We start from the raw sequence: 24,362 nt of genomic DNA, 5'->3' as shown, positions 1-24,362 counted from the left end.
AAGCTGATCTAAATGAGAATATAGATTGCCAGCTGCTGGAAAGGGTGATGATGAAGAAGATGAAAAGAAAAGGTTAGAAACTGAGATCTAAACTGTATCTAAAGTAAGTTCTGCTGACCCTGTATAACAAGGTGGTACTATTGTTCAAAACAGCCTACTCTATATTTTACAAAGCTCTTGAAGAGACTAGTGTGAAGGTTCCAAACATAAAAAACGACATACTATGAAACTCTCAATGAACTAATAACAATCATTAAAAAGAAACAGCACAGGGCAATGCTAGCTATTTAAATTTATTTGAGATGTTATTTGAGAGTGCTGAAAACTCTGGTGTGAGGTGGGAAGATGGCCCTGTGGTTAACAGCAAGGTGCATTCCCAGTACCCCTGTCAGGCTACTCACCTTTACCTGCAACTCCAGCTCCAGGGAAACCCTACATCAGCTTTTGTAGGTACCTGCTCTCATAGGTGCATACCCACTAACAAACACACACAAACATACACCTAATTAAAATCAGATAAATTCTTTCTAATAAAAGAAATATCCCACTATACCTAAATAATGCATATAATTAATGAGTATTAATAAAAATTAACATGTGTATATGACACAAGTCTGAATATTTCCTGAATATTACCAAATGAAAGATTACAAACACCTTGTTTTTTTCCTTTCAGCAAAGTGTGATTTCTACCTATTTTTGGCTAAATTTGATTATAGAAGAGACAGAGCACCCGTTCATAAAAGCCTTCAGTTCAAAGAATACAGTCCTAGTACAACTGCATTTCTCTACTAAAACGTCAGTAAATGGTGTTGAAATTCATGCAACTAACTTGTCCTTAGACAACGTGAGATTATATGAAGCTCTCCTCATAGCTTAGATTAATATATCCCCCACAAACCATAAGTTCTTCATTTGCCATCCACTTGTCCCTTATCTGTGTATATTACTCATATTCATATCAGTTGCAAGTCTGATTACAATTACAAGACTATATTTAAAATTGAAATACTTAGATAACAATCTCCAAAACTTAAAAAAAAATTCTGAGGAGTTAGGCATGAGTGGAGAATAGAACAATCAGAGAAAATAGCAGCAACTCATGTTATGCACATATTTTGTAGGGTTCTGCCCAACCGGGAAGTCCAGGTAACATACTTAGTGTTGTTTGTGCAAGAAATGAAATAATATTCTTGATAAATGTTGAAAGAGTTGGTGTATATTCTAGCTAAAAAAGAGATAATTCAGTCCTTAAGAGCACTTGCTGCTCTCGTAAGGATGTGGGTTCAGTTCCCAGAACCCACACAGTGGCTCACAAGGGCATGTCCACACCAGTTCTTGGGGATCCTATGCTCCCTCCTGGTCTCTGTGAACGCTGCACACAGGTGAAGCACTTACGTACATGTGGGAAAAGCACTCACAAACTTCAAATAAAAAGTGAAGAAATGCGAGAAAAATAAAGATCTTTTATATAATTGGAATAGCATCACCTTGACATGACAAATACTTTGGGAGTCTATGGCCTCTTTCTTAGTTTTATCAGTAACGTTTTTACTAACCAAAACTTTTAATTTTTCCCATTCATCTTTCATCTCTACTCTAATTTGCAATTAACATAACTGACACATTTGATGATAGTTATAATCAGTTGATTGATGTCGATCTTGTTCATTCTTCCTCAAAGCCATTGTAATTTATTTTATTTTCCTTTTGTTCCCACTTCTTTTAAACTTGCAAAAGTGAAAAATTATGTGGCATACTTTAACAACAATAAAAATAAAATTCCTTGTTTCTACATATAACTCATTCTTAGCTTTTTAACAACTTTCCTCACGAAAATAAAAAATAAAGGTTGTCCTTTGATCATCATAGCTCTCAGCCTATGGATGCTAACCACAAAATGCAAAGAATGTAAAAGCTGCTTAGCAGCAATATTGAATAGGAGAGATGCCTATCCTTGTGTCCTCCCTGATGCCTTTGGAGGACATAACATACATTTTATAGGAAATCTACTACTGTTCCTTTAAATAAAATTAATTAAAAATCTTTTAATTTCCTCTAAGATGTATCACTTTTATGACTAAAATACTATGTGTGGAATGTTTAGAGTCCAGGAATTCATGCCTACTTCAGTAATTACTAATCAGATAGCTACTCTTTGCAAGACTGTATGCTAATTACTGAAGACAACAGAGAACAAAGCGGACATGATTGCTGCATTCCTGAAACTCACATTGAAGTGGGAGAGAGAGTCGACAAACATACCAATAAAAAAGCAATTATAATTTTAATAAGTATTATGAATAAGTGAAAAGCAGTACAAGAGCTTGTAATTAGGGTTCCTTGAGGAAATTATATTAGAGATGAGCGCTGAAGGGTGGGAAATAATTAACCACTGGAGTAGACCGTCTGCATTGACTGCGTAGCTCACAGAGCCTGGAGAGGAGCCTGCGCTGCAGCAGCTGTTGCAGTAAATCTAACCGTCATCCAGGGCTAGTTATACGCGGATGGGCAATAGACCCAAGGTGAGCAACTTGGAAAAACTAAACCCAAGAGCAAAGAATCAGTTCCTCTGGTAGCACACTAACCATTATCAAGACAAGGCTCAGCATAGACAGTGCCTCTGCTCTCGCAGGTGAAGGAAATTTCAGAATAAAAAATAAGTTTATTTCAAAGACACTTGATGCGGATGAGCAGAAACCAAGCAGGAATGTGTACAGATCTAGGTTCCTCTACTTTCCTCCCTAAATTCTAAAGCATGTCTTTCTTTAGTTTTATGTGAAATACTATAGTGTGCTTCAGATAAGTCTCCACTTCCCCAACCTTTGCTAAATATGAGTTGCTATCACTTTCAACCCAAGCCAGGTTAATTCATACAAGCAGGTGAAAGGGCCACTCCAGAGAAAAGAACATATGTCAAATGTAGATCCTGCCAAAATAAAACATTGGCAGAGTCCTTCAGAATATCCAGAGAAATTCTCTGGACAAGTGGAGTACCTCTAGCCAACAGGAGCTAGAATCATGTGGGTCCTTAAGGGTATGGGCAGGGTGTGGGATTTGGGATTCAGGTTGAAAGCAACTTCACATTCACTCCTCTGAAGCACAAAGAGAAAAGCACAACAAGGCAAAAAGCAATTTTATGATTTAAACAACGGTGTTTTCCAAGGGATTTATATAAATAACTTTCAGTGAACATGTTTAATAATTATTATATGTCAAGTACTCCAGCAATCTAGGTATGAAACAGCCAGGGAAGAAACAATCATTTGATTACCCAGAAGATACGAATTAGAGAATATATTTCCAATAATTCTTAAATAGTAGCACATTTGTAAAGATTATAACTAAAACTCTTCAGAGCAGAGACTCTCCCCATGACTTGGGTAAATACACATTTCATGTTATCACAATTGGGATCAGGGCTGATGGTATCAAATGAGGGGAGAGCATGTATGCTGTTAAAGTTATGCAGTCCATAGGCCCCTTAACAGAGAATTGTATGGCCTCAAATATCTATGGTGTCCAGGGTGAGAACGTTGGCTTGGAGGGTCCAAGGTAGCATGAAGGACAGTAGACACGAATGGTAGAATCAGAGGGAATGACTTCCCTCAGGCTGATTCCTCCCAAGTGATAAAATGTGCCTGTATCCCTGTGACAAAGAAGCAAGGTAAATCACTTTCTTATCAGAAAGTTCAGTCTAGTAAGGATGACAGGAAAGAAAGCTCTCACAGAACAGCTCTGTAACACTGAAAATGGTGACAGAATTTCCACCCCAGTCTACAGTGGCCCAGTCTCCCACTCTTCAACTCTCCGAGCAATGTATTAGTTTCTACCCATGAAATTCTAACAGAGTCATTTGAATCAGTGCTGGAAGGATAAGAAGAAATTATTCAAGCAGAGTTAGCTTGGATTTTAGGCATAAGGAACTTAATATATAGAGACCGAGTGGCATGAGAGCCTATAGAATACCTATGGTGCTCATGTTCATAGAATGCCTGAGACAGAGCTTTGTCAGGGGCAAGGCAAGGGGATGGCTTTGGAGAGAAAATCATGGCTGACCAAAGAAAACCCAAATCTCCAGTAGTCAACAGGACGGTATTGTGACTTCCAACATGGGTGGAAAGCAGTGGCATTTTTAGGTTAATCCTGACTTAATATGCTTCAAGTCTATTTTTATATATGTGCCTGCAGTGCCTCGGCTCTGTATCTCACTATGCTCGGATATTTATAGTGAGAGTGTGATAAATCAGTGGTAATGTCACTTGGCATGTTTCACAACCAGTCAGTGTGACTGACACAAGGAATCAATCTCGCATACGTTAAAACTTCTTAAACTCGCTTTTGTTACAAAGCTGCTTGGATATTAAATGTGTTCCTCCCCTGATGCGTAACAAACCTTCCGTTAATGTGCATGTTTTATAGTACAGCCTTTGACCTAAGAGGAGGCTATAGACTGTACAGAATTTAGGACTGTAAGGTCCTAGGGAATGAGTTGAAAGATACTACTAGCCTTGCGACATCAGGCATAGAGTGGGACAACTCCATCCCAATTGCCAGGGAATCATATATGTTTCTAGAGTGATGCCCAACTCAGCCTGTCTTCTGGATCTACTGTACTTTGTACAGTTTTCAGGTTTTCTCTCTTTAGATATCTTTCACTCTCTGAAACATTTATCTTTTCCAATTAAACCAAAGTTACCTTTTATCCTGACCAGCCTTCTAGTAAGGGAACTAAAGGAAATTAAAATCCTTTTTTGGGGCGGAGCAAGATGGCGGTGCCTGGAGGACTCTCATTCTGAGCAACAGCACAGCAGGATCAGCACAGTGACCAGCAATCAGAACTCGTGGCCATAAAACAAAAGTGATTCTGCTTCCCAGGTGAGAGGATACCCCACGGTGGGGGATGCAATCAGCTTTAACTCACCTGACTAAACCACAGAAGAGATCCCAGTTTCACCAGGCACTTGGTCACCAGCACAGAGCCACATGCCAGCGTGATCTGGTCACTGTCCCAGACTGAACTGTGGGCCCACAATATCACAGACTGGATTTTCCAGTCGAGAGATAACCCTACGGAGCAGGAAACGATTGGGACCGACCTTAGGTCACCCAGACATCCCTGGAAAAGACTCGGGTTCTGCGGGCACCCCAGGAGCCAGCCCGGAGCCTGAGCCGGGGACCCAGGTACCTGCACAGAGCCCTGCCTGCGTGCCTGATTCACTGCCTCAGATAGAACTGAGGGCCCGGGGCACCAGAGACTGAGTTTCACTGTCAGGTGCAAACCCACAGGGAGGGAAACGGCTGGTCTGATCTCAGAGCACTCAGCTGATACCACCACCCCGAAAAGGTCTCTGGAAAATTACCCAGTTTAGGCAGACCCCCAGGCTCCCAAAGGCCAGAAAGGTGGAGCCATGGGCAAGCGTCTGTGCCTGTGGGTTCTACTTGCCACCCCAGACAGAACGGCAGTCCCCAAAGAAAAGACTGAGTATCCCTGGAAGGAGAAAACCCCACAGCAGGGGAGATCATCAGGTCTAACGCTCAGGACACCCAGCACCAAAAGACTTTCTGGATTCATGCAGACTCTAGGCTCTAGCTTTCTAATGCAGGCAGGAGCACTATGCTCAGCCGCCAATATTGAATACCCCTAGGGCACTGGGGCACACAGCTGCATCCTCAGACCTACAAAAGCCAGAGAGCCATTACAGCAGCCCTGAGATACTGTGCCAAGGATCAACCAGTTATCCCTAGCAAGACTGACAAAACTGTGGGAATCCCTGGTCCTTCAAGAGGGCTACACCCACAGCATCCGGACCAGAGCAGTGCCTGCAGCTGACATCCCAGACAGGGACACACAGCTTCTGGTCCAGACTGACACACCCAGCGTTCAGACCAGAGTGGAGCCCTCAGTTACCAGCCTCCAGACCAGAGCGGTGCCCCCAGGTGCCAACTCAACCTAGGTGCACATTCTCTAGGCCCAGAGCGGAGCACTCAGCCTCTGGCCCAGAAACATGCTGGGCGCTCTTCTCACTTTCATAGACAGAACTGTGTGCCCCAGGATAACAGACTGAGTTTCCCTGTTGGGAGAAAACCCCATAGCTAGGGAATCAGCAGGTTCATCAAGAGGACTGTACCTGGAAAACTGTAACAACAGCAGCAGCTCACTAAATTTATAACGAGAAATCCAGCAGTGGGGCAGCTGTCTTGAGAACTTCTAGGGGTAAGAGGAGAGCCCCCCTGCCTAACAAAGACCACAGCTACTACTCAGGGCTATACACCTGAGGTGAGCAGTGGCAATTCCTGAGAAACACTGGCCATACAGTGACCATAACCAAAAAGCAGAGGAGGACTCCTTCAGGAAAAATCATCTTCTGGCCAAGGGGATTCTCCCTACCTCGGGACTCCAGGAAGCACAGAAACTAACAGACAACACCTAAAACAACCCAATGGGTAGAGGTCAGCGTAAAAGCTCAACCAACAAAAGACAGAGCAATATGGCATCTCCAGAACTCAGCCATCCAGGGGCGAACAGCCCGGGACAATGCAGCACAATAGAAAATCAAGAAGATGACCTTACATCTATGCTGATGAAGAAGATAATAGAGGAAACAAATAAAATACGTAAAGAATTAGAGGAAGATAAAACCAAACAGATCATGGCTATCCGTAAAGAAATGGAGGAAGTTAAGGACAAGCAGATTATGGCCATCCATGAAGAAATACGGGAAGATGCAGCCAAACAGCTTGTGGCCTTCAGAGAAGAAATAATTAAATCACTGAAAGAAATAAAAGAGACAGAGTTGAAGGAATTTAAAGAAAAAGAGGAAAATACAAGCAGACAGGTGAAGGAAGTAAACAAAACAACTCAAGACCTGAAGGTAGAACTAGAAAAATTAAAGAAAACACAAATGGAGGAAATAATGGAGAGAAAGAATTTAGGGAAGAAAACAGGAACTACAGAGGTAAGCATAACCAACAGAATACAAGAATTGGAAGAAAGAATCTCAGGTGTAGAAGATACAATGGAAGAAATCGATGTATCTGTCAAAGAAAATGTTAAATCCAAAAAATTCCTGACACAGACCGTACAAGAAATCCAAGACAAACATGGTTGAGCAAATGTCTTTATTGTGTACTTGAGCAAATTTTGGGTATATGCCTAGCAGTGGAATAGCTGGGTCTTGAGGAAATCACTATTCCTAATTGTCTGAGGAAGCACCAGATTGACTTCCAAAGTGGTTGTACCAGTTTACATTCCCACCATCAATGGAGGAGGGTTCCCCTTTCTCAACAACCTCTCCAGCATGTGTTGTCACTTGAGTTTTTTATCTTGGCCATTCTGATGGGTGTAAGGTGAAATCTCAGGGTTGTTTTCATTTGCATTTCCCTAATGGCTAATGACGTTGAGCATTTCTTTAAGTGTTTCTCTGCCATTCTAAATTCCTCTACAGAGAATTCTCTGTTTAGCTCTGTTCCCCATTTTTAATTGGATTACTTGGATTGTTGCTTTGCAGCTTCTTTAGTTCTTTATATATACTGGATATTAGCCCTCTGTCAGATAAAGGGTTGGTGAAGATTCTTTCCCAATCTGTAGGAAGTTGTTTTGATGACGGTGTCCTTTGCTTTACAGAAGCTTTTCAGTTTCATGAGGTCCCATTTATTTGTAATAGCCAGAAGCTGGAAACAACCCAGATGTCCATCAATGGAGGAATGGGTACAGAAATTGTGGTATTTTTACACAATGGAATACTACTCAGCAATCAAAAAAGAGGAAATCATGAAATTTGCAGGCAATTGGTGAGATCTAGAAAAGATCATTCTGAGTGAAGTATCCCAGAAGGAGAAAGAAAAACATGGAATATACTCACTTATATAGACCTAAAAGATATGATAAACATAATGAAATCTCTACACCTAAAGAAGATAATCAAGAAAGCGGACACGAGGTATGATGATCAATCCTCATTTAGAAAGACATATGGGATATGCATTGAACGTATGACAGGAGTCTACCGCAGAAAGCATCTGAAAGACTCTACCTAGAAGTGTTCCAAAGTAAATACTAAGACTCATAACCAAACCTTCGGCAGAGTTAAGGGAATCATATGAAAGAAGGGGAGTTTGATGTGGAAAGGATAGGAGCTCCACAAGGACCAAACATATCTGAGCACAGGATCTTTTCTGAGATGGACACTCAACCAAAGACCATGAGAGGATAAAACCTAGAACCTCTGCTCGGATGTGACCCGTGATAGCTCAGTAATCAATTGGTTTCCCATAGTAATTGGAACAAGGACTATTTCTAACAGGAACTCAATGACTGGCTCTTTGACCTCCCCACCTCCCAAGGGAGGAGCAGTACTGTTAGGCCACAGAGGAGGACTTTGCAGCCAGTCCTGAAAATACCTGACAAAACAGAGTCATATGAAAGGGGAGGAGGTACTCCCCTATCAGTGGACTTGGAAAGGGGCAGGGAGGGAAGGTGTGATTGGGGAGGGAACGAGGGATACAGCTGGGATACAGAATTAACAAAATGTAAATAATGAGAATAAAAAAATTAATAGCTATAAAAAAAAAAGAAATCCAAGACAATATGAAAAGACAAAACCTAAGAATAATAGGTATAGAGGAAAAAGAAGATTCCCTTCTCCAAGGCTCAGAAAATATTTTCAACAAAATCATTGAAGAAAATTTCCCCAAGTTAAAGGAGAAGCCAATAAGAATACATGAGGCCTACAGAACACCCAACAAATTTGAGCAGAAAAGAAAATCCTCCCGCCACATAATAATCAAAACAGTAAGTATACAGAACAAAGAAAAAATACTAAAAGCTGCAAGGGAAAAAGGCCAAGTAACATATAATGGCAAACCCATTAGAATCACACCTGACTTTTCAACAGAGACTATGAAAGCTAGAAGGGCCTGGACGGATATCATGCAGACCCTCAGAGAACACAGATGTCAGCCCAGGCTACTATACCCTGCAAAACTCTCAGTCCTCATAGACGGAGAAAACAAGATATTCAATGACAAAAAGAAATTTCAACAATACCTACACACAAATCCAGCATTACAGAAGACCCTGGAAGGGAAAATACAACCCCAAAAAATTAGCTTCTTTCAAGAAAACATAGGAAATAATTAACCCCACTACAGTAAAACAAAAAGCAACCAAGCACACAACCTGAAGACCACAGCCAACATCAAAATCAAGGGGTCTAACAGCCACTGGTCATTAATCTCTCTCCACATCAATGGACTCAACTCTCCAATAAAAAGACACAGATTAACAAAATGGATACGTAAACAAAACCCAGCTATCTGTTGCATACAAGAAACACACCTAAGGCACAAAGTTAGACATTACCTGAGGGTAAAAGGTTGGAGGACGACTTTCCAAGCAAATGGACCCAAGAATCAAGCAGGAGTAGCCATTCTAATATCTGATAAAATAGACTTTCAACCAAAATTAATCAAAAGAGATGGGGAAGGACACTTCATACTCATCAAGGGAAAATTCCACCAGGAAGACATCACAATCCTGAACATCTATGACCCAAATACAAGAGCACTCACATTTGTAAAAGAAACATTGATAAAATTTAAACCACATATAGATCCCCACACATTAATAGTGGGAGACTTCAATACCCCACTCTCAACAAAGGACAGGTCAACAAGACAGAAATTAAACAAAGAAACAATATCTCTGACAGAGGTCATGAATCAAATGGACCTCACAGACATTTACAGAACTTTACACCCAAACACAAAAGAATTTACCTTCTTCTCAGCACCTCATGGAACCTTCTCCAAAATAGACCATATAGTTGGTCACAAAGCAAGCCTCAACAGATACAAGAAGATTGAAATAATCCCTTGTATCTTGTCTGATCAATATGTAATAAAGCTGGACCTCAACAACAACAGAAATAACAAAAAGCCTACACACACATGGAAACAGAACAACTTGTTACTAAATGACAGCTGGGTCAGGGAAGAAATAGAGAAAGAAATTAAAGTCTTCCTAAAACTCAATGAAAATGAAGACACAGCATACCCAAACTTGTGGGACACAATGAAAGCAGTGCTAAGAGGAAAGTTCATAGCACTAAGTGCCTTCAAGACAATTTGAGACAGCTCATTCAAGCAACTTAATGGCCCACTTAAAAACCCTAGAAAAAGAAGAAGCAGACACACCAAAAAGGAGTAGAAGGCTGGAAATAATCAAACTCAGGGCTGAAAAAAATCAATTAGAAACAAATAAAACAATTCAAAGAATCAATGAAACCAAGAGCTGGTTCTTTGAGAAAATCAACAAGATCGACAAACCCTTAGCCAAGCTAACTAAAAGGCAGAGAGACACCACCCAAATCAACAAAATCAGAAATGAAAAGGGGGACATAACTACAGACACTGAGGAAATCCAAACAATAATCAGGACTTACTTCAAAAGTCTATATGCCACTAAATTTGAAAATCTAAATGAAATGGACAATTTTCTTGATCAATTTGACTTACCAAAGCTCAATCAGGACCAGGTAAATCAAATAAATAGTCCTATATCCCCCAGAGAAATAGAAGCGATCATCAAAAGTCTCCCATCCAAAAAAAGCCCAGGACCAGATGGCTTCAACACAGAATTCTACCAGACCTTCAAAGAAGAGCTAACACCAATTCTCTTCAAACTATTCCACAAAATAGAAACAGAAGGAACATTACCAAACTCATTCTATAAAGCCACAGTCACCTTGGTACCTAAACCTCACAGACTCAACAAAGAAAGAGAATTTCAGGCCAATCTCCCTTATGAACATTTATGCAAAAATACTTAACAAAATACATGCAAACCAAATACAAGAACACATCAAAGATATTATCCACTATGACCAAATAGGCTTCATCCCAGGTATGCAGGGGTGGTTCAATATACAGAAATCCATCAATGGGATTCACCATATTAACAAACTGAAAGAAAAAAACCACATGATAATCTCCCTAGGTGCTGAAAAAGCATTTGACAAAATCCAACATCCATTCATGTTTAAAGTATTGGAGAGATCAGGGATACAAGGCACATATCTAAACATAATAAAGGCGATATACAGCAAGCCTATAGCCAACATCAAACTGAACGGACAGAAACTTAAAGCAATCCCACTGAAATCAGGGAAAAGACAAGGCTGCCCACTCTCTCCATATCTCTTCAACATAGTGCTGGAAGTCCTTGCTAGAGCAATAAGACAGTTGAAGGAGATCAAGGGGATACAGATGGGAAAGGAAGAAGTCAAATTATCACTATTTGCAGATGCTATGATAGTATACATGAGTGACTCCAAAAACTCTACCAGGGAACTCCTACAGCTGATAAACACCTTCAGCAAAGTGGCCGGATACAAAGTTAACTCAAAAAAATCAGTAGCACTCCTGTATACAAAAGACAAAAGGGCTGAGAAAGAAATTAGAGAAACAACACCCTTCACAATAGCCATAAATGACATAAAGTACCTTGGTGTAACCCTAACCAAGCAAGTCAAAACTTGTATGAAAAAAATTTCAAGTCTCTGAGGAAAGAATTAGAAGAAGATATGAGAAAATGGAAAGATCTCCAATGCTCATGGCTTGGCAGGATTAACATAGTAAAAATGGCCATCTTACCAAAAGCAATCTACAGATTTAATGCAATTCCCATCAAATTGCCAACACAATTCTTTACAGACTGGAAAGAAAAATTCTCAACTTCATATGGAATAACAAGCAACCGAGAATTGCTAAAACAATCCTCTACAAAAAAAGATCTTCTGGAGGTATCTCCATCCCTGATTTCAAGCTGCCTGATCTCAAGCTATACTATAGAACAACAGTTATAAAAACTGCATGGTACTGGCATAGAAACAGAATGGTGAATCAATGGAACGGAACAGAAGATCCAGAAATAAACCCACACACTTATGGACACCTGATTTTTGACAAAGATGCCAAAACCATACAATGGAAAAAAGATAGCATCTTCAACAAATGGTGCTGGTCCAACTGGATGTCTACATGTGGAAAAATGAAAATAGATCCATACTTATCACCCTGCACAAAACTGAAGTCTAAGTGGATAAAAGACCTCAACATAAAACAAGACACATTAAATCGGCTAGAAAAAAAAGTGGGGAATACCCTAGAACTCATTGGTACAGGAGAAAACTTCCTGAACAGAACACCAACAGCACAGGCTCTAAGAGCAACTATCAATAAATGGGACCTCATGAAACTGAAAAGCTTCTGTAAAGCAAAGGACACCCTCATCAAAACAAAATGACTGCCTACAGATTGGGAAAGAATCTTCACTAACCCTTTATCTGACAGAGAACTCATATCCTGTATATATAAAAAACTAAAGAAGCTGCAAAGCAGCAAACCAAGTAATCCACTTAAAAAATGGGGAACACAGCTAAACAGAGAATTCTCTGTAGAGGAATATCGAATGGCAGAGAAGCACTTAAAGAAATGCTCTACCTCCTTAGCCATTAGGGAAATGCAAATCAAAACAACCCTGAGATTTCACCTTACACCCATGGCCAAGATCAAAATCTCAAGTGACAACACATGCTGGAGAGGTTGTGGAGAAAGGGGAACCCTTCTCCACTGCTGGTGGGAATGTAAACTTGTACAACCACTCTGGAAATCAATCTGGCGCTTTCTCAGACAACTAGGAATAGTGCTTCCTCAAGATCCAGCCATACCACTCCTAGGTATATATCCAAAAGAGGCTCAAGTACACAGAAAGGACATTTGCTCAACCATGTTTGTAGCAGCTTTATTTTTAATAGCCAGAAGATGGAAACAGCCCAGATGCCCCTCAAATGAAGAATGGATGCAGAAACTGTGGTACATCTATACAATGGAGTATTACTCAGCAATAAAAAATAAGGAAATCATGAAATTTGCAGGTAAATGGTGAGACCTGGAAAGGATCATCCTGAGTGAGTTGTCCCAGAAGCAAAAAGACACACATGGTATATACTCACTCATATAAACATACAACATAGAATAAACCCACTAAAATCAGTCCATCTAAACAAACTAAGCAAAAGAGAGGACCCTAACTAAAATGCTCAATCCCCATCCTGAAAGGCAAAGAGGATGGACATCAGAAGAAAAAGAAAACAGGAAACAACCTAGGAACTTGCCACAGCGGGCCTCTAAAAGCCTCTGTCCTGCAGACTATCAAAGCAGATGCTGAGCTTGATGGCCAACTGTGGGACAGACTGAATGGAATTTTATGTAAGAAGTGGGAAATAGCAAGAGCTGGAGAGGACAGGAACTCCACAAGGAGAGCAACAGAACAGGAAAATTTGAACACAGGAAACTTCCCAGAGACTCATACTCCAACCAAGGACTATTCATGGAGATAACCTAGAACCCTGACAATGCATCCACTTCTGATGAGAACTGATAGACTAAGATCAGAAAGAAGGAGAGGAGGACCTCCCCTATCAGTGGACTTGGGGAGGGTCATGCATGCAGAAAGGGGAGGAGGGTGGGGCCGGGAGGGGAGAAGGGAGGGGCTTATGGGGGAATACAAAATGAATAAAGTGTAATTAATAAAAGTTAAATAAAAAATTTTTAAAAATCCTCTTTTGGAGTGTTTTAACTCTTCAGATAATGGCATCTGGATGCAGTCAGACAGTGCAGAGCTGTAGACATGTGGACATTGTGAGACAGGGCAAGTTTGGAGCGAAAACTGAGAGCAATCCAATAGCTTGAGACCCAGAAAGATCAACAGTTAGCATATAAGTCAAATTCCAGGTTTTGGTGAGATCTTATCTTGCCATAAAGCCACATCAAGGTAATTCAACAAGATCCATTTTGATCACTACATCACACAGGCACCACCATACTGTATTCCCTTCTGCAGCAGAGGCAAGATCAGGTGCACATGCTGTGCTCTTTTTCCAAAGGACAGTTTGCAAAGTACCATAAAGGCAGACCTTGACTGGATAGCCACATGGACTATGCCTTTCTTCCCCCATTCAAAATTTTAGTAACAGTCAAAATGGGGCTTACTTTCCTGAAAGCTGTTTGGGAAAGAACCTGTCTCACATGCACATTCCTTAAGGGAGACGCTGCTGAAAAGATCTAGAGGATAAGTGGAGCATCCAAATTAGCAAAGAAAGAAAATAGAGGGAGGTAAGGGCCAAACATAGCACTACTAGGTCATAACTCGACTTCCTGACCTTAAACATTGATCAACACCAGATAAACCCTAACCAATACGAAGTATCTAGGGTTTAAGACCTCTGTCTTCATAGAGAAGCATCCTGGGTTTGGTTTGGTATTCTTTTGCTTCTGTCATACTTCAGTGCTGTGCAGAAAATGGAATACACTTAATGCTAGATCATGAACCTCCACAGCCAACTACATTGGTTCCGCTATGCATACAGAGCATGACACGGGGAGGAGGAAAACAGAAGTGTGGTCTAGATTTCTTAATCAAGAGCTGTTCCCACCTGGGAGGGGGGGCATGTTTCCCACCTAGGGAGTTTCGTGCCCCTTCTCAGGAAGGTCAGCTGGCCTGTGTTCCGCGCAGCTGTGTCTCCATCCTAATGCATATGCTATTTCAGGGCTGTCGTTCCAGCAATTTTTTTCCCTAAAGTTGAACTCTGTTGTTCTTGAAAATGTCAGGTACAAATTCTCTGAAATGTCTGACATTTTAAAATTCCAAACAATGGATTGCATAAATCTGTATTCAGAATAAGAGGCCAAATTAAGAACTTGAGTTTATTCAGGCTTGTGAGATATTTATAATGAACCATTCAATTGTGTGTGTGTGTGTGTGTGTGTGTGTGTGTGTGTGTGTGTGTGTGTTTGCATGTGTGTGTGTGAATCTTCATTGGAAGGTATGCAATGCTCTGTAGAATAATATATATATGTATACATAGATAGATAGATAGATAGATAGATAGAGAAAAGAAATTCAGTTAATGTCCAATCTTACTAAAAATATATATCAAAATCATGAGGAACCATAATTATTTTTTGACATTTTACATTCATCAAGAATAAAAAATAGGAAAGAGAAGACCTATACTAAAACAGTGTCAAAACCAAAAGGCAATTTGTCACAGAAGAAATTCCTCCTGTCCAAAATACCCTGCGCAGTTCATGTTTAAATGTCAGTCATAGTTACTTAGTTGAGCAATCTAGTCCTCTTTCTAAGAAACCTTAGAAATATTAAAATACACATCTGTGCTCATAATATTAAAATACACATCTCCAATGGAGTGAGTAGCCATAAGTGATACTGCATAAAATTGAGTGCAGATTGTTCATTGTCTTCATAGAAATGCAGAGCTAGTTCATGGAAGGAAGAAGAAAGCATGTTGAAGTAAGCCCATTATGTGGAGAAAGACAAAGGGAATAGTTACACTGGATGGCACAACAAGTTGACTCGTGCTCTAGGATGTGAACTAGATGAACTTTGGAAAAAAGTCACTTTACTAATGTACATGGAGGGGCAGTGAAAGGACCATCTTGAAAGGTTCTAACTGATAGTTGTTTCCATCTAAAACTTGAGATCAAAGACCCCTGGTTCAAGTAAAGAAATTATCTCCATGTTTGATGAACTACTCTCCTGTATTCTGTACCTAAAACAAACTTTATGTGCAGTTAGAGGAGAAATGGAACTCTACATATTGGGAAAAATGATATTTAATGTAAAGCAGAAAAAATGAAGTTGATTAAATAACTTACAGACAAATAGAAAATTTCAGAACACTATTTCTCTTTTTATTATGCTTGGGACAGTCTTCATTTAGAGTATCCATAATGTGGAAATAAATCTTCAAGTAATCATAAAAAGTCTTTTGATTAGTAACTGAAATAGGTAGGAATATGAAGTCCAAAGAAAAGATATCTAAAGGAAGAGATCACTGTGTGCTTAGAAAAAAATGTTTACCACATAAAAGGAATGAGTGTGGTGCTTTGCTATCTATTTACGATAGTGGTCGAAGTTATGTACCAGATTGTAAGTAGACAGATCTATACAGATAGCCATGCAAACACATGTCTGACTGAAAAGATGTGTCATAATGGTAACACATGAAGATTTAAACTGGGCCAATGTTATAGAAGACAATCAACCACCAATTGGGGGCTATAGCATACCAAGTGTTAGTCAGTTCTAAAACTCTAGGTTAGTATGTTTCCTAAGGAATAAAGTGTTCAGTGAGACCAAACAATAGACACTTGGCTTATAATAGACAGTCCAAATTTGTTTAATAATTTATGCATAAATACAGACAACTGGGCATGTGATGCTTTAAAGAATGACAGTCTACAAACATATTCTGTATTTTTATTATTCATTGAGTAGTTTTTTCCCTAAAACAGGCAAGTGAGAACGCCACGTTAAGCGGTTTTCACATGTTAGCCAGTGAAGAAGGTGTCCATCTTTACACCCAATTCTTCGATCCTGAGTGGCAGACATCTCCACTAAGAAAAAGATCTAGATCTTTCTAAGTGATTTTCTGAAAACGGTTCCAGTTACTTTCAGCCAAACCAAGATCTGATCAAGAACAGTGTCCATATTTCAGTTTTGTGTCCTGGATCATTTGTTGGTCAAAACAGAAGGATAAATTTTTCTATTATTTTTACACTGGGATATAGAAATTTATATTTTTATGTATTTTCAAGTGGTTGGGTTTTTTTCTTTTTCTTCTTCTTTGAGATATAGAAATTCATATTACCAAGCTTAAGGTTTTTATTATTTAGGTTAAAATGGCTCATTATTATAGGGACTAGGTTCTAAAGCTAATTTCATCCAAAGATTGTCGTTATGATCTAATTTGAAAAAAAATTAGTAAACAGAGATAATTCTGTTCTACTAAAATAGAATGCCACTGTGCTTCAGCAAAATATCATAGCGCAGTTACCAAAGAGGCAACAGCTTTGCTAACAAGCACGACTCATGAACAACTACCCACCATGTGAGAATTCATTTGTTTAGAAAAAACACCTTTGTTTGAGATGTTTGCTCATCCCTGCTTGCTATAGTATTGAAAACACTTCTCAGCAGTCTCCTCAGCAACAACACAAAACTTCAAAGCAAAAGCACTCTGCATATTTATATGTCTAGATAATACAGTTCCTATTTAGAATTTCAAAAATGTACCACTATGTTGAGTTTAGAATTACTTCCAGAATAATATCCAAGCCACAATTTTCTAGACAAGGTAGCTACAGATGCCTGAGGATAAAGTGGCAGCATATTAGCACTGGTAGCTCATGAAATAAAGTTTACCATTGGTCAAATGGTAAGCTCTGAGAAGGTCTCAATATCATTACATGCGTTGAAATTATCTGAATCTTTATTATCTAGTGGTGACATTATTAATAAAATCAGTAAATTTTAATGTTGATATAAGCCATTCAGTATGTTTAAAGTGTTCAATATTATTCAATCAAAGGTGCAATCTCTATAAAGACTAAATAAGCATATGGAGACTTTGTTGAAGAGTTTGGTCACTTCAAGATTCCAGTTCTTCAAATCCAAAGTTCAAGGCTTTCCACTTCCTGTACACCAAGACAAATGATTCAGAGGCTTTGAAATAATGCCTCCTGCAGAATCCTGGAGACTCCTGGCCAACCTTCGATTTATTGACAAGAACAGGTTAATAAAGGGTTTTTAGTGAAACAAGGTTTTTCTTTAAGGTAGAAAAACCTTTCCTTAAAAGGAGTTAGTATTAGCTTTTTTAAAAGAAGCTCAGATCTGAAACCTTAAAAAAAGCAAACAAACAAAACCTGCCAAGAATTATATGGCAGGCTCCCATCTTTTTGGAAGGAGTATCCATTTCCAAAGAACATATCTCAGTTTTTGAAAATCCTCCAGTGTGTCCCAGGACACGAGAAATTATTAGGTGACCCCCAATAAAGTATAAAGCACCCCGCCACTGGCACTCATATAAACAATCCATAAAAGACAGTTCTACAAGAACACAAAATGTCCATACCATGTTGAAAGGGTCCAGGATGTTCCCAGTGATAAAATAAATAAGCGACCACTTAATACTATTATATAAAGCTGTATTTCAGAAACCTCACTAACACCACAGGGGAATGGTTAAGTTTCACCAGAAAATTCATTACACAAAGCAACATTTTCTTTCTGTGATATTTTTCAAATTTTAAATCTATGTTTTGGAGTAAAAATTCTTTCTAGAGACTACACTTGAAATCCAGCTTTTTATGGAATATGGAAGGTTAGCTCAAGTGTAGCAAAGCCAGTCTTGAAAAGTGGCAGTTCCAGCAATGAACAACAGCAATATTCAGGAGCACCTTCACAGGCCTGATCTGCGTGTCTGCTACAACAGATGGACAGAACTTAGAAAAGGAATTTGAACTCTTACCATGGGTAGATAGTCAATATTCCACAGTAAATTTCCTTTCAACTATTAAAATGCCAGGAATGATTTTTCTTTTGGCAGTGACAATAAAAGAACAGGTCAAAAGCCCTTCCACACATACCAAAATCTCCAGATTTACAATCGACTTATGTAACAGGGTGTCATATTTGCATATAACCTACACACAACCTCCCTTCTGTATGCTTTGCATCACCTCAAGGTTACTTTTAATAATTAAAACAATGCAAATACTATGAAATGATAGGAAAAGAGCCAGTACATGTTTAACACATTTCTATGTGAAATGCAGCTGGTTCAATGCAGGAACCATTGATTTTTGGAGGGCCAATATATGCCCCCACTTCCAATAGCATTTTGTAACATTTAAAAATGAATGAACAGGGGCCAGTGGTAAAGAGGCAAGATAAGAGTTCAGATTCCAGGAATTCATGTAAATGACAGGTAGCCAGGTTTTCCACCTGTACTTGCAGCTCAGAAGACAAAGACAGGCTAGAACAAGCTGGCTAAGGAGACCAGCCATAGCTGTGAGTTCTGGGTTTAACTGAAAGACTGCCTGACTCAGTAAGCTAGATGACAGATAAAGGGGGATTACCAAGATCAACCTCCAGCATCCATGTGCTCCCACACTTAGGTGCATGCACATCCTGGTGTGCACACACGCACCTAAATATATGCAAAATTTGCATACACATAGGTATACAAACACACACATGGATGTGCACATACACACACACACACACATGAACAAAAATGGAGGGAAAAACTAAAGGACATTGTTATATTTCTACCAAAGTAACGCAGCATTTTCACTATTGACACAACCTCTTCAAAGTTTGCAACCGTTAAAGAAAATTCACACTCAGATTTAAAAAAGAGCGTCACCTTAAACCAGATTCAGATGAGAAAACACGAAAGAACTGTTTTTAAATGAGCCCATGATATTAGGAGTGATGTGTTTGCATTACTTACACATCACCTCAATTACAATAAAAGCTTGATTTGCACTTAAATAAGGACCGCAACTGTCACCTGAACTGCATTGTCTGATCAAACACAGCTCTGAAAATGCCGGTCACATTTTGGTAGAGACATTTAATTTCCACTACAAGAATACAAAGATATTTCCAGAGCTCTAAAGTGAGGGTGGTAAAGCCTCTGCAATTTGGAAACCCAAGCTGTTACTCCAGTGAAAGCGAAGACACAGGTGTATCTCCCAGCCTGTCTCATCAAACACGTTACCTTGTAGTGATAGCTCGCAGTCAGACATCCCTGCCCCCTTACTTCCCACAGAGATATCACATCCTCGCTGCTGCCTTCCAGCCACCTACGTATTTCCCTCATGCAAATATTCTACTTATCCATTACACAGCAGCCATCTCTTCTTTCTATTGACCCACTCAATTTGGCACATACATATGTACTTCCTACCAGTTTTACTTTTTCAACATGAATGCGGACTTCATTATTGTGTCTATTGTGATCGGAATATGCGTGTGCACAAGCCTTGTCCCTGTGCTTCTGTGAATACATAATTCCCCAAGATATTAAATTCTCCTTGTGACATAGCTTACTTTCATAATGTCTCCCTTTTGGTTAATGGGTTCTTTCAGAATACAATAATCTATTCATCGTGAGATTGGTATTTATTAAGTATTGTCTGCCTTATACTAGATGCTCAACCTCTACTTGTAGAATGAATGAATGAATGAATGAATGAATGAATACTCAGGGAAATGTTTGGAGGTAAAGGATACAATGAGAATTTGAAGTTATAACTTAAAACTAATTATATCTAATGTCTGATATGTACAAATTACAATGAGAAATCTACTATATGTACAATGTATGAGAGACCTGTTGGGATGTAGTTACTTGTATGTCCAGAGGACCGACCTACAGAAATGGATTCTATTCAATTGAAATGAACGCTGCTACAAGAGTTCACCTAAAGCAAATTTTAGATACACATAAAATTTTAAAACTTGTTTCACCTATATTTGACCTAAAACTCCACAGGGTATGAACATTTTGGAGGAATGTTTGCCATGCTCTTTCATTACAGACCTGAAGTAGCATTGTCTTTGTTAGGAAATGAGAATAGTAAAGATAGTGTTACCAAAGTAGCATCTGCTTTGGGATAAGATGTATCCACGTAGGCCATAACTATTGCAAAAGAAAACAAGGCCTTATTAAAATGCCAGTGTGCCTTCTACCTCAGTCCGTTGTAGCAGCATTTTAATTTTTATCTACATTTGATCTTTATTTCTCTTTATGCCTCAGATGCAGTGGTTTCAAAACGAGAAAAATGTTTCCATTTATTTCTCTACATTAACCTTTCAGTGAGCTAGTTACAACCTGAAAATACATTATAAACCAGCTTGGATTTTTTTTCTTTGACAGGTGATGCTCAGTTACAGCAGAATATTCCCAGAGATTTTTTAATTTTTATTTTTATTATTAGTTACATTTTGTTAACTCTCTATCCATGCTGTATCCCACTCCCTCATTCCCTCCCAATCCCACCCTCCCTCTCTCATCTCCTCCCTGCCCCTTTCCAAGTCCACTGATTGGGGAGGACCTCCTCCCCTTTCATCTGACCCTGGTTTATCAGGTATTTTCAGGACTGGCTGCAAAGTCCTCCTCTGTGGCCTAGCAGGGCTGCTCCTCCCTTGTGGGGTGGGGAAGTCAAAGAGCCTGCCATTGAGTTCATGTCAGAAATAGTCTCTGTTCCCTTTACTAGGGTAACCCACTTGGTTACTGAGCTACCACAGCTACATCCCAGCAGAGGTTCTAAGTTATATAAATACTTGGTCCTTGGTTGGATAAACAGTCTCACATTAGACCCCTGTGCCCAGATATATTTGGTCCTTGTGGAGCTCCTATCCTCTCCATGTCATACTAACTCCCCCTTCTTTCATATATTTCTCTGCACTCTGCTGAAGGTTTGGTTATGAGTCTTAGTATCTGCTTTGATACACTGCTAGGTAGAGTCTCAGAGGCCCTCTGTGGTAGGCTACTGTCCTGTTACTTGTTTTCTCATATGTCCAATGCACACCCCATTTGTCTTTCTAAGTGAGGATTGATTATCTTACCCAAGGTCCTCTTTCTTGTTTATCTTCTTTAGGTGTATAGATTTCATTATGTTTATCATATCTTATAGGTCTATATAAGTGAGTATATAGCATGTGTGTCTTTCTCTTTCTGGGATACCTCGAAAAGATCATTCTGAGTGAAGTATTCCAGAGATTTATATGCTCAAATTCAAATGAATTTCACATAGAGTCAAAGAATTAAGGAACTGGGTCTCTCTCTCTCTGTCTCTCTCTCACACACACAACATGAATTATTGCAAAAGTGCAAGAATAGCTGGGTGTCCTAATACACATCTGTAATCTCAACACTTGGGAGGTGAAAGCAAGAAAGTCAGGAGTTCAGGGTCATGCTTATCAACACTGCAATCAAAATCATGCTGGGCTACATGAGAGTTTGTCTCAAGATAAAAAAAAAAAACAATCACAATGTTTGCAATGATTCACTTCCACAGAAATGTTTCTCAGAACTGTCAAAATTTAGAAAAGTAGCATCAGAAAAATGTAAAATCTGTCTATAACAGAGAAACAATAGTTTATAAACAATACTTTATATCTTCAAAGAATATTTGTACTTATAATCATTTTATTTCAACACCAATCCAGCATTAATAATGAATATATATTATTTCCTGTCTTCAAAATACAGTCAGACTAAACCTGAACTTTTTCTCATTCAACTTTTTCTTCTCTTGAAGCACTCACACCAAGTGAGCCTGTGAAGCACAGTTTCAAACGAGCATTTCAATCTGTTTATGCCTGTGGTTCCCACTTTTCCTAATGCTATGGTGACCCTCCAAACATAAAATTATTCCACTGCTACTTCATAATAGAAATTTTGCGACTGTTATGAACTGTAATGTATATATCTGACATGCAAGATATCTGATATTCAACTCCACAAAGGGAGTATCTGATATTCCACCTACAGATTGAGAACCACTGTCCTAAAGCCTTATACACTAATTGTGAATGCACACACATTAGGGAAGCTTACATATTCATTCATGAGTGATGAGGTAAGGAGTCAGTTTGTTTGCTAATTTAATACCCAGCCCTGTGTCGCAGAGAAATCAGGATCAGACATGTAAGTAGATAACTTCTTATTACATGGACAATCAATACAGCATGGAAAAGCAAAAATACAGAAATATTCTAAATATTTTCTAGTGGTCTGGGACAATTTGAGGTATTATAAAAACTGTGGACTAGTGTGGTTTGATGGTGTCATCTAAAAAAAGGTCATCGACAAAACCAAGGCTAGAAATCTGGTGTGTATAGAAGTACTTGGACAGACCAACAACGATCATTTTTTTAAACACAGCACCTGTTAAAAAATGGATCAAAAAAAAGAAGGTGTGATGAGATTGAGATTTTTCTTGAAGTATTTTACTAAACAAGTTCCTAAAATAAAGGGTAATAGATTCCGTAGGCTGCCTCCTACTTCCTCAAAGCCTGTTATACCTGTGTATTCTTGGGACATCTATAAATGACCTTCAGTGACAACGAAAGAGTGGCAATGTCCAATTAAACAGGATCATAGAAGTAGCAACTGACAGGTTCTCATCATTCAATTTTGGCAGAGATTGTACCACCCCCTAAAAGGGGTGAAAATTGGTTTGCAAAAGGTGACAAATTTAATTCTTTTCCTGGAAGTCACAGATATAGCTGCAAGGTAGTGACAGACAAGGAAAGGAAGGACCAACAAGGAGTTGGTTGGTACCTCAATAAAGTGCCCCCAAAGCTTTCCCTGGACAGCCTCTCTTCTGGCAAAACTATAAATAGCTGCAAACCCTGCTCTAATTAAACCAGTAGCAACAATTTAGGCTCTAACGTAAATAAATGGAAGAACTCTCTGACTTTTCTTAATTCTTACTGGGTGCTGAAGACTACTGTAATAGATGAAGTCGTTTAAAGTAAATGATGACATGTATTGGAAATGTCTACTACATGCCTGGAAACAAATGTTTCAGAATTTGAACTATGCATAGTAAGAAAATAAATGCTTTATGATATTATATCATTTTTTGTTATATGATTATGCAATAGTCATGTAACTTTATTTGATAACTATAAACCCATCCATACCATTAAAAAAAACTGCTTTTTGTATTTTAAAATGTCACATTAGTTTTTAACATGCCTTTTAGAAGGCATGTTCATTTTCAGGGTTTTGTTTGTTTGCTTTTCCTTTTCAAAATCTTGAATCAGCTACTACAAACGAGCATGAGAGAAGAAGGACAATGAGTAAATATTCCAGACCTAGGCTAAATGAAGCATGCACATAGATTAAAGATTAAAACTGTTTCTATGTGCTTTAACTTTAAGTATCTCGAATTCCTAATATGATACGTTCTCAACTAAAAAAAAAAATAAATAAAAAATAAATAAATAAATAAATAAATAAATAAATAAACACATACACCTAAAATAGAAAGGAAATATTTTAAATGTAATTTTAAGTTGATCTAAAGTTCAGTATTTGAATTAATGCTGGAATACTTTATTCACATTAAAATAAGGACATTTAAAGAAGTATGATATCACCATTGATCTATCAAATGCTTCTTAACTTTTATTACATGTTTTATCTTGGGGTTTTTATTGTTGTGATAAGACACAAACACCATAACCAATTTCAGGAGGAAAGGATTATTTCTCTTTCATGTTTATATCACAGTCCATCATCAAAGAAAGTCAAGGTGGAATCTCAAGGCAAGAACTCAGAGGAAGTAGCTGATGCCTTGAAGAAATGCTTCCTACTGGCTTGCTCCTCATGGCTTGCTCAGCCTGCTTCTTTAAACTATCTAAGACCACCTACCTGTCCAAGCGTGTCACTACACAGTGGGTAGGATCTTCT

At 38.8% G+C, this 24,362-nt stretch overlaps 1 protein-coding gene across 1 annotated transcript in view; it reads right to left on the bottom strand.

Moving 5' to 3' along the window:
* The window catches only part of Tafa2 (TAFA chemokine like family member 2), a 501,221-nt gene that overhangs the window by 130,352 nt on the left and 346,507 nt on the right, over positions 1 to 24,362 (bottom strand). The window lies entirely within an intron of this gene.

The sequence above is a fragment of the Psammomys obesus genome, unplaced genomic scaffold, assembly GCF_907164565.1.
Source record: "Psammomys obesus unplaced genomic scaffold, mPsaObe1.curated_primary_1811, whole genome shotgun sequence".
Taxonomy (NCBI): Eukaryota; Metazoa; Chordata; class Mammalia; order Rodentia; family Muridae; genus Psammomys; species Psammomys obesus.
Note: the sequence above shows the minus strand (reverse complement) of the source record. Positions and strands in the feature narration are given on the sequence as shown.